Here is a 14,134-nt window from a genome sequence, read left to right as displayed (position 1 = left end):
ACTTTGGAGTAACTCTACAAGGTGTGCTTCCCCACCTACCGGTGACACGGTTGAACTTGGTTCAATGCACCACTGATCAATGTGAAAGACAAGTTATTGTAGCCTTGCAAGATACTTTTCAATGTGCAATTGATTTAAAAATATTGCTTTTGGCTTACTAGCAAACCCATAAAGGGATCAAGGGATCAGTGGAAACAGCAACAGACGTATTTCATTATTCACAGCATCACACACACTGTACTAAGAAGAATGAACACTTTTACTTTAAAAGTTTTTATTATTACAGGAATGGTCTGTTTCCTAGTACATCTAAAACAACGTAATCATCAGGTAGGGAGGAGGATTTCTGGTCCATTCAGTTCCCCAATTCAGTATTTGATTATCTGACATCTAAAACAACTACATAGAATATTATAAAAACAGCAAGAAGACACATTATAAATAACGAGAATAAAATTAACATTTCCAGCATTGCTAAAATGTTATCCAGAACCTAACACCCTAATGCGTAATTCTATGGGCTATACTATGCACATGAAAGGCAGAACAACTTGCATTCTAGAGTTTCTTAGGGAGAAGAGACACAGTGCATACCTTGTTGAGAGTAAAGGCTGTCTTTATCAGCGGAGGTGTGAAGATAGTGTTCCCCGTCAAAGGAAAACATCCAATGTGGTAGCAGTCGGTCAGTCTTCCTTCGGTACTTGGCTATTTAGGTTCAGTCTTCAAGCAAGATGCATTATCTCTGAAGTGTGAAGTTTGCTGGCTGCAGGTGAGACCGTCTCTGGCAGAATCTCAGACGATAATCTGGGTGAAGGACCTTTCCTGACAAGTGATCAACGGCAGGTCTTATATACTTAATCTTATCAGAAATTGGAGCTTCTGACACAGGTTTAGGAATGGCAGGCGTAGACTATGTGGCTCACGGTTCGCATCCAGATGTTTCCCTATGAATATATAAGACAAAAGGATATTCATTTAGACTACATTATTTTGGTTATATGTCTATATGTATTCTTATTTAACCTTGAGATGGTGAGGAGGAGATATTTGACCCAGACTAATGTTGCAATAGATGTTGTATTTATGTCATTAGTCAAAGAACTTGATGCTATTACTGTTCCTTTAAAAAATAAGCTTTGGCGACATCTGAATTTAAAAATAGACTTAACAATGATTTTATATAAATCAGAGAATTCGGCAGCGTTCATTGCCTGTAAGATGGCTGCTGCCTCCATGACCTAAGATGGAATCAGCCCTTTGTAAGATGGAGTCGGACCTTCGGGACGTTACGTAAAGGGACTTTACGTCAGCCTGAATAACAAAATCCAGTCTTGTGATTGGAAGCATAATGAAGAGTAAAAAGAATCTGCAAAGTTTGATGATATTTATTGAATTTGTGTGTCTGAACCAAGAAATGTTATCCAGGTCCACCTGTTAAAATCTTCTTTGATTAGCTACCTACTTAATCAGCAGAGCATCATTGTCTGTGTGAAGGGACATTGGGTTATCATAGACAGGAGCCCTGTTTAATGTCAAAGTCTGAGTGCAAATGATTCTTTGCCTATAGAGTGCTCATAAAATCTCTTTCTTGGTCCAAAGGAAAGTTGGATGATGTTTCAAGTCATATTAAAACTACAGTCCCACCAATTTGATTGCAACTGGAACATATTATCAGAGATTGCAGCAGTTGAGTTAAAATAGTTTGCTCTAGCTAGTTTGAAAAGTTGATGCTTAATCTCAGCACTTTCTTGACCATTAGGAGAGCAGGAGTAGCCTGTTAATAAATGTATCATTGAAAGCAAGCTGCCTTTCTCACATACATGAAGCCAACTTTAGTGCAGATTATAAAATATATTTCTTCATGCATATCAGAATGTTTTATAGGTAATTATACATTCAAGGCTTGGGGTTGTTGGTCTCGCATGCAAGCTTGTTCAGGATTGGCTTGTTCTGGCTCGACCTCCTGCTCACCCATGCGGCTCCAGTGTCTTCCGGCTTTGATCGTAACTGATCACAGGCGCACACGCTATCCTGCAAGCGCACTCTACGTGATCACTAAAAATGTCCCGCTCCTGGGCTCTATTCTGCCCACCGCCACCCGGCGTCTTGAAACCTGCTTCTCCGCCTGACACTGGATCTCCACCCACTTGAACCCTTAGGCATTATCTATCGATTCTCCACCTCCGCGCACCAGTCCTGGCCTGTCGCATTGACCGCACCGCTCAATATTAGCCTGCGGCCACATTTATCCTTCCGCTTCTCTTTTCTCAATACGGCGCGCATTCCAGTGTCGATAGTTACATTACCTTGATTCTTCCACACGCCCCCAACCGGGTTGGAATTATCACCAGTTTTATAGGGCCTGCTCACCTACTCATCCACTCGCAGTACAGCCCTGATGAATCACGGGACCTTTCCTAGTGACGAAACACGTGTCGGCTGGTTTTGTTTTGATCAACATAGTTGTTGCTGCAAGATAAAGAAACGTTTCGAATTTTGTACTGGTGTCGACCACTGCATTTTTATAACGCTTTAAGACTGACGTTAACATTGTAATATCCTCACCACGTGTGCCCAGGACTGTGCCTTCTTCCCAATTCCTATTTGCAGCTTCCAGCAAATGTTCAGACCTATTGCCAGAAAGCTGACATCTGTGGTTGTGATCAATCTGGGTGATTTGTACACAAAAGGTGGAGTAATGGTGTGTTCCAGGTGTGGGACAAGACTATGGCATTCTAAAATCCTGCAACTCATCCATCATAATATCTGGCTGTAAGGATTTGAATGCTACAGACCACCTTAGACTACGTGCAGAAGCCCGGGAAATTCAAAGAAAGTTGAGGTTTATGCCAAAGCACCTAGAGGGCGTTCTCTAACTTTCTCCATGCCTCAATGCCTTTGTTCTTTACTCCAAGTATTAATAATAGAAATCTGAATGAGTCATGACTTAGTTATTGTGCCTCACATCAGTTTTGCATTTTTAACACCACTGCAAGATGTACAACTCTAAAAACTTTAAAAAGGGCAGCCAAAATGGAACCAATATTGTGCTAGATTTTCTTCAGGCAAAGTAATTTTTTCTATTTTCTATTTAGGGGGTTTCATAGAGCGCTTGGTGACGCACAGCGGCGTGTCCCCGCGCTAAGGAGCTAATGCCTACCAGAACTTACAAATGCAGAAAAGCTACTGTGTGAATAGAGCAGTCTTCAGCTTGGCTCTAAAGATTGTTTCTGAAGGTTCTAGTCGCAGCGCCATAGGTAGCTTGTTCCATCTGGATGCTGCGAGGTGCCTAAAAGATCTTCCACCCATCCGGGCTCTGGACACCTTAGGAATTGCCAGGAGTCCTGAGCCGGAAGATCTCAGAGAGCGAGACGGCTCATAGGGTGTCAGCAATCCTTTCAGAGGGAGCGGAGCTCTCCCGTTGATAATCCGGTGGCACGTGCACAGGGCTTTAAATTCCACCCTGCTACGGATCGGGAGCCAGTGCAGAGACCGGAGGGCCGCTGCAGAGCCTGCTCTTCTAGGTAATCTAAGCACTAGTCTGGCAGCGGCGTTCTGGAGAACCTGAAGGCGGCTCAAATTATTTTCCAGAGTTCCTAAGTAGAGAAGATTGCCGTAATCCATCTTTGACGTGACTAGAGCATGCACCAGAGTTTGGCGGGCTCTGATAGGTAAGAATTTTAATACCTTCCTGAGACTTTTGAGGGTCCCAAAGCATGATCCAACCACCTGATTGATCTGGGGACCAAAGGCAAGGTCAGAGTCAAACCAAATGCCCAGGTTCTTTGCTTTCTGGCTAGGGGTGGGTGCTGGACCCAAGCACGACGGCCACCACGCCGACGTCCACGCCGATTGGCCTCCCCCCACCACCAGTACCTCGGTCTTGCCTCCGTTGAGTTTGAGGCAGTTGGCGGACATCCAGGCCGCGAGGTCTTGCATGCAAGCTCTGAAGATGTCCGCCGGGGGACCGGGCGCACGTGATAGGGAGATGACCAACTGCGTGTCATCGGCATATGATACCATTTGGAGGCCGTAACTCTCTACCAAGGTAGCGATCGGGGCAACATAAAGATTAAAAAGAGTCGGGCTCAGGGACGAGCCCTGCGGCACCCCCTGATCCAGAGAGATGCGCTCAGAGTAATGGTCACCCTGCCTTACTTGGAAACCCCGGCCTGCAAGAAATGAGTAAATCCATTTCAGTGCTGCCCCTCTCACCCCGCCTTTGCTCAGACACTGTAGCAAGATGGAGTGTGCTACAGTGTCGAACGCCGCACTGAGGTCCAGGAGGATTAAGGCCATGGTTTGTCCCTCATCAGCACCTTGCCTGAGGGTTTCGGTAGCTCTAAGAAGGGCAGACTCCGTAGAGTGACGCGGCCGAAACCCGAATTGCGTAGGGTGAAGGAGGTTGCTTTCTTCCACAAATTTCATTAGCTGCTTATTTACCACTTTCTCCGCGACCTTAGAAAAATAAGGCAGCAAGGAGATGGGGCGAAGATTATCTAACTTCTCGAAGCTAATGTTGGGCTTCTTACGTAGGGGGAGCACCACAGCCTGTTTCCAGTCCTCTGGTATGGAACTGGATAGAAAGGAGATATCTAGCAGGTGTCTGATATAGGGTTCTAGTGTTTCCAGACTGTCTCCCAGCCTTTTTGGAGAGGCGGGATCCCGAGGAGAGCCAGATTTAACAGATCTGCAGATTTTAACTAAATCCACCAGTGAAGGGGTGGTAAAATTAAGTAGCAGATTTTGATCGGCTTCATCACTCAATAAGTCTGCTGACATTTCCGCTGCAGGAGGTATGTGGGGAAAAGCAGAGTAAATCTTAGAGACTTTATCTCCAAAGTAGTTCGCAATGCGATTGCATGCTGCTACTGAGTGATCGTCCTCTAGAGTAGAGGTTTTTGGGGTAGCCAGAGTTTTATATATGCTGAACAGTTCCCTAGACGAGTTCTCAGCCTCGTGGATTCTGTCTGCATAGTATGTGGCCTTCTCTATCCGGATCTTATTGTGATAGGCACGTCTCTTCACGAGATAGGCCTCTTTCATCCGGTCGTCGTATGCCACTCTCCACTGCCTTTCTGCACGTTTGCAGTCCCTTTTGGCGCAACGCAACGCCTCGCCAAACCAGGGAGCCGTCCTTTGTCTCTGAGCCCCTTTGGTAGGTCCTCCCAGCGGGGCTGTTCAGTCCAGAGCAGCAATAATACGGTCATTAAGCAACCTATTCGCTGTATTCACATCATTGCCTCCTGGGGGACCTTCCGCAGTGAGGGCCGTATTAAAGTTTTGCAGGGAAAATCTTGCCCACCTACGCCGAGGATAATTGAGTGGGGTGGGGGCGCTGACTTTATATTTAGGCAGGAAGATGGCAAATGGGACCAAGAAATGATCTGTCCAAGGCAGGGGCACTGGGGGAGCAACTGAGACATCCTCCCAGTTAGCAAATATTGGGTCAAGCAAGTGCCCACGATTATGTGTAGGAAGCAACCCCTTTAGTTCCAGCTGTATGGTGTGAAGTTCATCCCGGAACTCCACCGCTCCTTTATCTGAGGAGTCGTCAAGATGTGTGTTTAAGTCTCCTAACAATAGAAACTTATCCCTCCTGATCGCTGATTCAGTAACACACTCTAAAAGGTTGCCTTTGAATCTGGACATAGGTCCTGGAGGGCGATAGACTAGCAGACCCTTAATCGTCGTGCTCCCATCAATGTTTATGCTAAAGACACCTGCCTCGCAACCTGCCAAATTGACTCGTTCGAGTTTACAGGCCCATTGCTGTTTAAAGGCGATCACAATTCCTCCTCCTCTGCCTAAGGGTCTGTCCAGGCGCACCATTTGATAGTCGTCTGGTAAGGCCTGGACAACATCAGGATCAGAGTTGGCCTCTAGCCAAGTTTCAGTAATGAATAACAGATCGAGATGTTTATCAGTGAGAAGGTCATATACATCGTGTTTATGGCAGCTAAGCGATCTGGCATTGATCAGGCCGCAGGACAACAAGGAGGCGCTAGCCCTGGAGTAAGCGAGCGTGGTACTAAAATGGAATTGGCAGTGTTTACATCCTTCGATCTCCCCAACCCTTATACTATGAAGGCCCGGGGTGCAAGTATGCGAGGAGAAACGTATTAAGTCGCTCCTGCTCCAGGTAATTCTGCCATCAGGGACAGGGGGTGTGGCCCTGGGCCGTGTCCGGTCGCGGACGGGCGCAGACGGGCTTGGCTTTGGCGCGCATCCGGCGCGCCCGCTGCGCCGTCTGGCCGTGTGACACATTATATAGGGTGTGAGGAGGGTGGGAGTCCGGCGCGACTAGAGCGCAGCCCCCAGCCGCACCTAAAATGGCGCCTGCCGCCGCCAGCACCTAATCAAACAACACGGCTGGGCGAGGCAGGGAAAGAGAGTATAGGCGTGGGAAGAAGTGTCAGTGTGCCTCAGTAAGTTCCCAATTAAAATTCTCTATTTAGAAGCCCCCCAGTAAAAATCATAAAAACGATCTTTTTAGCTTTTAAAATGCAGATTCACAAGTACAAATTCTAACAAGTTAGTTCTGGTAAAAAACGCTCGCAGCCCTAGTGTCTCTCGCTAGGGAGAGCTCGAAGAAAGGCAGTTCAATCTGATTGTTATATACATGTGTGGTCCAACCCAGGGAAAAGATCTTATAAACACCAGGCAATGCAAGTTACTCCATTTGGTTGTACCGAGCTTGGGGTATTGAGGGTATTACTACCCTCTTGAAGTTTGGGGTCATTGATGTGAATTGTTAGCAGAGATTTGGTATACGGAACATTACACCCTAGTCTAGAGTAATATTCCATGATTTGCACCTACAACTCAACAAACTTTGTGACTTTAAATGTCTCCGAGCCGTCACCTCCCTCTGGTCGGGCCTTAATCTTTTCCCCATAGAGGCTGAGTACCTACCTGATCTTTTTCCTTCTCGCTTTTGCTTCATCGCGCCTTTGTGCCTGTAACTATCAATTCCTTGCCTGGACTAGTACCTTCTTTTTATCGGTTGCTTAATGTAAAGCTATGACAGGGTACTTTCTGATGGCTCTCTACGTGTGTGGGGGTCATTTGACCTCATGGAGAAAATGTCTGTTATCCATCATGAATGTTAAGCTCCATTGGGGACTGACAGTCACATTGGAATGTCCTCTTTCTTCCATTAATGCTGGATTTCTCCATGGACTCCTTTCCTCTTTCCTTTACTAAATAGGTTTTAGGCAGTGGTGTGTCTTCTTCATTTTTACCAACTCAAGTTGCACATTCATTTACCAGATTGCTTTACTCGAATGTATCAAGGGGTACTGCCTGATGGCTCTGTACATGTTTTGAGTCTTTAGAAAGCACATAGACAATTTTTGAGTATCCAAAGTGGCTCTTAAGCTTCACTACTGTAATTTGGGCTCCAGGCTCTGTTTGTGTATGAGTGGAGACTTGGTATGCAGAAGAATGGAGGCTTGCTAGGGGCTTAGAATCTGATTTTGGGGAACAAGAGTATTGGTGTAATGTGAGGATAGTTGTCCAGTGTATTGTGATGGCCATGTGTGTTCCCTGGCTTTCTGGAAATAGTTTGCATGCAAAGGTTTTGTCTGTTCATTGGACATCTTGTAGTGTTATATTCGATATAGGTACCCTATATAGGCGCAGGTAACACTGCAACCTTTTACCTATATCCTTCCCTACATTACATACATAACGGTTCATAGGGACGGACCTTTTACCTATCTATGCACTGCATTCAGAACGCGGGTTTTTCCCTAGTTCAAAACTCATACATTATGCATGAGGCTTCTTGGGAACACAGCAGGACTGACAGCAGGAGGAACGTCTCTTGTATAATATCTATGTATAAAGTTCAAGCACAATGTCATCCTTTAGGCCAACACAGTAACACAGCAAGATAGCACCCCTGGGGAGACCAGTGGGTGTATATGTACATCATGTCCTGCTTAGAAGAACAGAGGAGACCATGACTTCCGGGCTGACACACTGACCAGAGACGCTGAGGTTCCTGCATGCAGACACTCCAGCTCGCAGTGGTCTAACATCCCTCGTGGGGTGTCCAACTCGAGACCAGGACGGGGTCCCATATTATCTCATTCTCAAGTAATGGGGTTGACTACATCCTAGTGGGAATCTTGGCATAAAACCTACACAGATGCTAGGTACATTTTAGGAACATCTAGTTAGGGAAGCATTGTAGGAGTACTTGTTTATTATCATGTGTTTTATGTACTTGTATATATTCATGATTACTGCAAAATGGAGGAACTGCACCATCCCTTTACTTTCCATAGTATTGCTAATCATATATCTCTGCTACTGTATAATGGTTGTTACAGCACATCTATTTTACACCAGAATAACACCTGTTCAATAAAATTCTTATTGAAATGCCCAGACTGTTTATTCTGTTTATCTCTGAGACAAACTAAGCTAAATGAGCATGAGTGACTGAGCGAAAGGTAGGATATTGTTTCCATGATTCTGAGGGATCAGGGTTGTCATGTCCTGAATTTACCAGAAACTATCCTCTCCCCTATTAGAGGAGATTCTACTGGCACTGTGAGCTAGCTAAAACAAATAGGCTAACATAACAGTTTATGTTATCCGAACGCGCAGATCCTGCATAGGGTTTATAGGAACTACACAACAGTAGTGCAAGTGGTGGCATCAGATAGCACATCAGAAAGTTAAAGCTGGGATGTCAAGCACACACCATGTGGATTGTCTGTGATGTTCTGTTATGGAAGTGTTGTTTCCCTGGAGGGCTCCATGGATGTCTCAGCCTGCGTATCATTGATCATTGCCTTGTTCTTTTATATGCTCCGTTCTCCAATAAGGAATACTGCCACTCTTTAGGGGGTAATAGTTATGGCCTGGTTGTGCATCTTGCTAATCCTGAGGACACTACCCAGTGGTATCCTATCACTGTTAATTTATGAGATTTCTTTCAAAATGTAGTGGCAACTGTTGCAGATTGGCAGTTTCTGGTGGTAGTCATGGTGTAACAGTTTCACTATTGTCTTGTGTGTGTCACTGCCTCTGAAGCTGTAGTTTATTCACTGAAGGGCCACACTCCCCCACTGGTATGGTGAGGCTTTGCTGCCCAGGATTAATTTCCCTGGTTCTCCATGCAGAACCGCGAGATGGTGCATGCCCAAATGTAGTCTATTATTGGTCCTGTGGTGATTCTCTGGATTAATCTGGAGATACAGGGAAGGCCTGTGATGTGGTCAAATGGTCGGGGTTTCCCTCTGCACTTCATGTATGTCCAGTTTTCTCCTACCCTACATGGTACTTGTGCCATATGCCAACGAGTTGAACAAGAACTTGGGGATATGTTTGTCAATGGGTCTATGTTTATGCTGCGCTATCTTGCACTTGCCCTCTGTTCTCAGATTTGGGTTCATCTTGCCTCTGTCTACTTGGGGCTGTCCTTATGTCTTCTGTATTCAATTGAGGTTTCTGTGATGCTTAATGTGTATGAACTGGAGTTGGATCTGCAGGGTTGGTATATAGAGAAGGGAACATGCAGAGTCATATAGAAAGGGCACTTTGCAGATTCCGAGGTAATTAGCTCTGTTTTCCTGTAAGACAGGGGAGAAAGGATTTGTTCGATTAGAGAAGGCTGTTAGCTCAAAAATACTTCTGGAATTGGGAGTTGTCACAAAATGAGAGTAGTGAAGGACAGAAGAGTTGTATGTTTTTTCAGGGCTATCTACTCACTGCTTCTCAAGGATCAGAGTGAATGGTCTGTTAGACTTGCTAAGTTTATTAGTTTCCTCATTCAGTGAGGTCAAGTAAGCTGTCAAAACATGTGCAGTGGCAATCTTGTGTCTATGTGCCCATTTGTACTGTGGTGCAGTAGAGTTGATGGAGGTGTGAGACTCCACTGGATCATACATAAAGTGCCTTATATACCATTTACTCCACTGTGTTTTGGAGTTGAGGTTATGTGGGTACCATTTGAAATTAGCTAAATGATACTGCGAAAACCATAAATTCGATGTTGCCAGGAGCACTCTGAGCCATGCACGTCTTTTATACTTGAGTTACAATTTTAAAGTTTTACTACCACTAAATAGCAAAAGGATGACATTGGTGCCTTTGTCACCCAGCGGCCTTTGTCTTTCCGATGACATCATAGAGATTTTTCTTAAATGCTACTGGACCTATATCTCTGGGTGACTATGAAAACAAATTACTCTAACAAAAGGAACACCCACAAATGAACCCAAAACAGTAGTTGAGTCAATTGTGCAATTAGATTCCCTTGGATTACCACTAGCTCTGTTGTAAAGGCTATTGTGAGTATACCCAAACAACATTGGAAGAACCATTGAGAAAGGCCTTTTCAGCAACTGCAAATAATGCAGAGATTTGTGAGACCCTAACACTCACCACCATGAAGTGCAGCAAAGACTGATTGTGCTCCATGTGCCTCAAGAGGTTCATAAATCCAATGAATGTCCCACTTCAGTATGACTCCCAATGGATTAACCTATTTAGTTTAGCCTTCCTAAAGCAGCTGATTTTTGGAAGGCGCCTGTTTAACCTCTGAGTATAGTTTCCACTTCAGTGTATATAGTGATTCAATGACTGAACCTTACCATGCACTGAACACTGGTTGCGGTGGTACCTAGGTGTTAGAATTGGCAAGTGGGTTTTTAAAAAATACTGCGGTTGGTTTTAGCTTTTGATTTCTCCAACTCTTTGCCTTTCTAATTTTGCCTCTGGGATGAACCATACTGGAAACACCTGCAGTGTTTCAGTGTGATTCATGATGAAACATGCACCTTTGATCTATGCAGTCAAAATGGCGGCGGTTTGGAGAAACGCTCTCAGCGGTGGGCACAACTTGGCAGTGCTTGTGGCATCTGGCTCTTGGAGTAGGAAGTAGGGGGACCCAGGGCCTTTCTAAAGTTTGGAGTGGACTTTGAGCCTTTTTATCAGTTTACTGTTTCTTGAAATGGGGGACTTTGAAATATCTATTTAATACATGATGGATGTGCAGCAATATGAAGGGCAATACCCAGGTTTTTGGAACATGAACTAGGGCTAATGACGATTACTGTTGAATATGACATCTTTTCATAAGGTTATAAGGGTGTGAACATTTCTTCATTTCATATTTAATTTGATGCTCACTGATTGACTCGATGCCAGGCATGTTTCTTATAGTGTGACAGCAGAGCGATGCTCCTTTGGATTCCCTGGATTGGGCTATATTCCTACTGTACCTGGGTTAGATAAATATCTTCATTTACAATATTTACCATGAAATGAGCATGAGCATTAATATAACACAGCGTGGTGATGCTTTTTTTCTCACTGGTGGTATTGTTGCAATCACATTGGAATACTAATGCTGACCATCACTATTACCTGCATTAAGTTTATGGCTTGATCATCAACATACATGTATTTGCATGTTCAACCACCCAACTATAGTGGTGTGTGTTTATTAATTGTTTCTTTTTTCTCCACAAACCATTGTTCTTTGGAGTATATTTATGTAAGAGTACCTATCTTGCACATTTATTGGTTTTAAAATTTAGGATTTAGTAACCAGTCCCATTGGCATTCAAGGAGGACAGCAAGGCAGATAGTGCACTACCTCCTAGTGGGGAGTATTGTTAAATAATTGACCAGAGAGTTTAGGTTCTGAAGAAGGCCACCGACCTTGTTAGGCATATTTAGAAAGGCTGAAACATTTTGACCATGGTGGGATGACAGGGTAACTAATATCCCTGGCTTCATCCCCCTGTTTATTTTTGAATCCTATCAGGGCATCCACAAAAAAAATAGTAAGTTAGAATAGCTCTATGTAGATTTACCATTGTATTACTACATCTCTGGTTGACATGGATTATATACTCCACTTCCAAAAACGTTAACAACATTTTTAAATACCCTTGCTCCCACACTCTGCATGATAGAGCGTGCCTTGGACTCATTTGGGGCCAGGGCGTGGGAAGCCCAATGATGAAGCATGTCACATCCAGATGTGGATGAGGGCCTTGCTTTTCTCAGAGAGGTCTCCATGTAGACAAAAGGCAAATACTATTGATAGTAGCAAATCCCTTGTGATGTGTGTTCACTGTGATAGGAAGAGAAGGATTTGGCAGTGATTACCTCTTTCTCCTTCCTTTTTGATATAATGCATTTTCCTACTACCTTTCACCAGAGACACAATTCAAGCCTGGCAATATATAGGATTTCTATTCATGGGCAGGAATGTGTAAAGGTAGGGTGGGCATGAGTAATTTTCAGGCGGACAAAGTTTAAATTGAACTGCAGACTGATCATACAATAAAGGATGATATCAAATAGTGGCCTATGTCATATGAACGTCAGTGTACATTACATATGTCAATGTGTGTGTCAACATTTTGTGAGCAGTTTAGGACGGGGCATTACAAATTGCATTACTATCTTTGTGTGAAAAGTAAAGTTAGTGGGTTGATATGACAGTATGGCTGGAATCCTGTAAGGTATATTTACAAATATGTCATACAATACAACACAGTAATCGAAGTTGCTCCTCAGCATTGCGTACAAAGGGGAAAGTAGGACAGCACAATATCTATAGAGATATGATGCTCTATAGATATGGTGCTGTTTTTCTCTTCCCCTGTCCTGGCACTCTTTCAGGATGCCTTGTGCCACACATATACCCTTGCAACATATTTCAAAGATATGTGTGATGTCTAGTATGGGATTTGCACTGGAAGGGTACTCTTCTAGTACACAATTCAATCCATAGAATGCCGTTAAAATGTTTCTCACATTGCACAGGTGCTTTACAGTACGGCACACATGCAATGTTGGAAATGTTTGGAGAAAAAATAATTCTCATTCTCCTTTGACATGTCTAATTCAAGGTAACATTATTTTGGGGTGCAAAGTCCACTCCACCACTGTTGGTAGATAAGGCTTTGCATTAAAACCCATGCATGGTTGCAAATGAGTGCCTGTGTATCACACATGGAACACCTCCTTGAAAAAAAGTAACACAAAGTCAGTGGCAACTCCTCTGCAATGGCGGAGGAGCGTCACCCAACTGTCTGGCCCAGAGCCAGCAAACAAAAAATTAAACAATGCTCTAGCATCGTTTTCTTTTTTGTTTGCCAGCTCTGAGCTAGATCGCGCAGGGAGGGGTGGGGAATGGGGAGGAGGAGTGCTTGTTCACTCCAAAGTATGTACATGTGTTTGGCCTTCCATCTCCGGCGACCAAAATGCACATGCACAAATAGGTTTTTACAGCCCGGCTGCATTCAGCTGCCGGGCTGGAGAAACCCGACAGACTCACTGACCTGAGCGGAGCGTCTTTCCTGCCTGCTCAGGCCAATCTATATAATAAACAAAAGGGGGAGGGAGAGGAGAAGTGGATTCTGTCTCCCCTAGAGGTATGTATAAACAAAAAGGAATCCACAAGGTTGGGTTTGGTGATCCCTACAGTGGTGGGGAGCAACCAGTGTTGTTTAAATACCCCTCACACACCAAAAGGCCCCTTGGTGTCATGCTTCATCATCGGGGTCTTCGCAAACCTCTACGGAATGCGGCGTGCTACGACTCACGACTACGCAGGAGCACTAACATGTGAACTATGTGTTGGTGTGTGTGGGTAAAATAGTGTGAGTGGTGAGGTGAGTGAAAAAATTTAAAAATACCTGGCGCGTGGGTTTCCAAACAACTTTATTCAGTCCCCGGCTGGTATCATTAAAAAGTGCTAGGGAGGTAGTCTTGTATATTAAGGGTAAGACTAACTCACAAGTGCATTGTCAAAACGCCTTTTGGTGTGTGAGGGGTATTTAAACAACACTGGTTGCTCCCCACCACTGTAGGGATCACCAAACCCAACCTTGCTCAGGCCAATCCCCATGCTGCTCTGGAAGAGGTCAGCAAGAGCGGCACGGGAGGCGGTTGGCACCTTAAAGTAAGTTTTTTATTATTATTATTAACGTGTCCCACCCACCCGCTTATGCTCTCTTTCTCCCTCCAGCACTCCCCCACCTGCCTCACTACCCTTTGTTAGTGGCGGCCGCCACTGCACAAAGTCGCTCGGAGCGCCACTTGTGTTACTTTTTTTACAACTTTACTGTGCAAAACAAGTTTCGCAGTACAAAGAAAA

The sequence above is a fragment of the Lissotriton helveticus genome, chromosome 12 (assembly GCF_964261635.1).
Source record: "Lissotriton helveticus chromosome 12, aLisHel1.1, whole genome shotgun sequence".
In the NCBI taxonomy this organism is placed as follows: domain Eukaryota; kingdom Metazoa; phylum Chordata; class Amphibia; order Caudata; family Salamandridae; genus Lissotriton; species Lissotriton helveticus.
The sequence above is the reverse complement of the archived record's forward strand: the minus strand, read 5'-3'. Positions refer to the sequence as shown.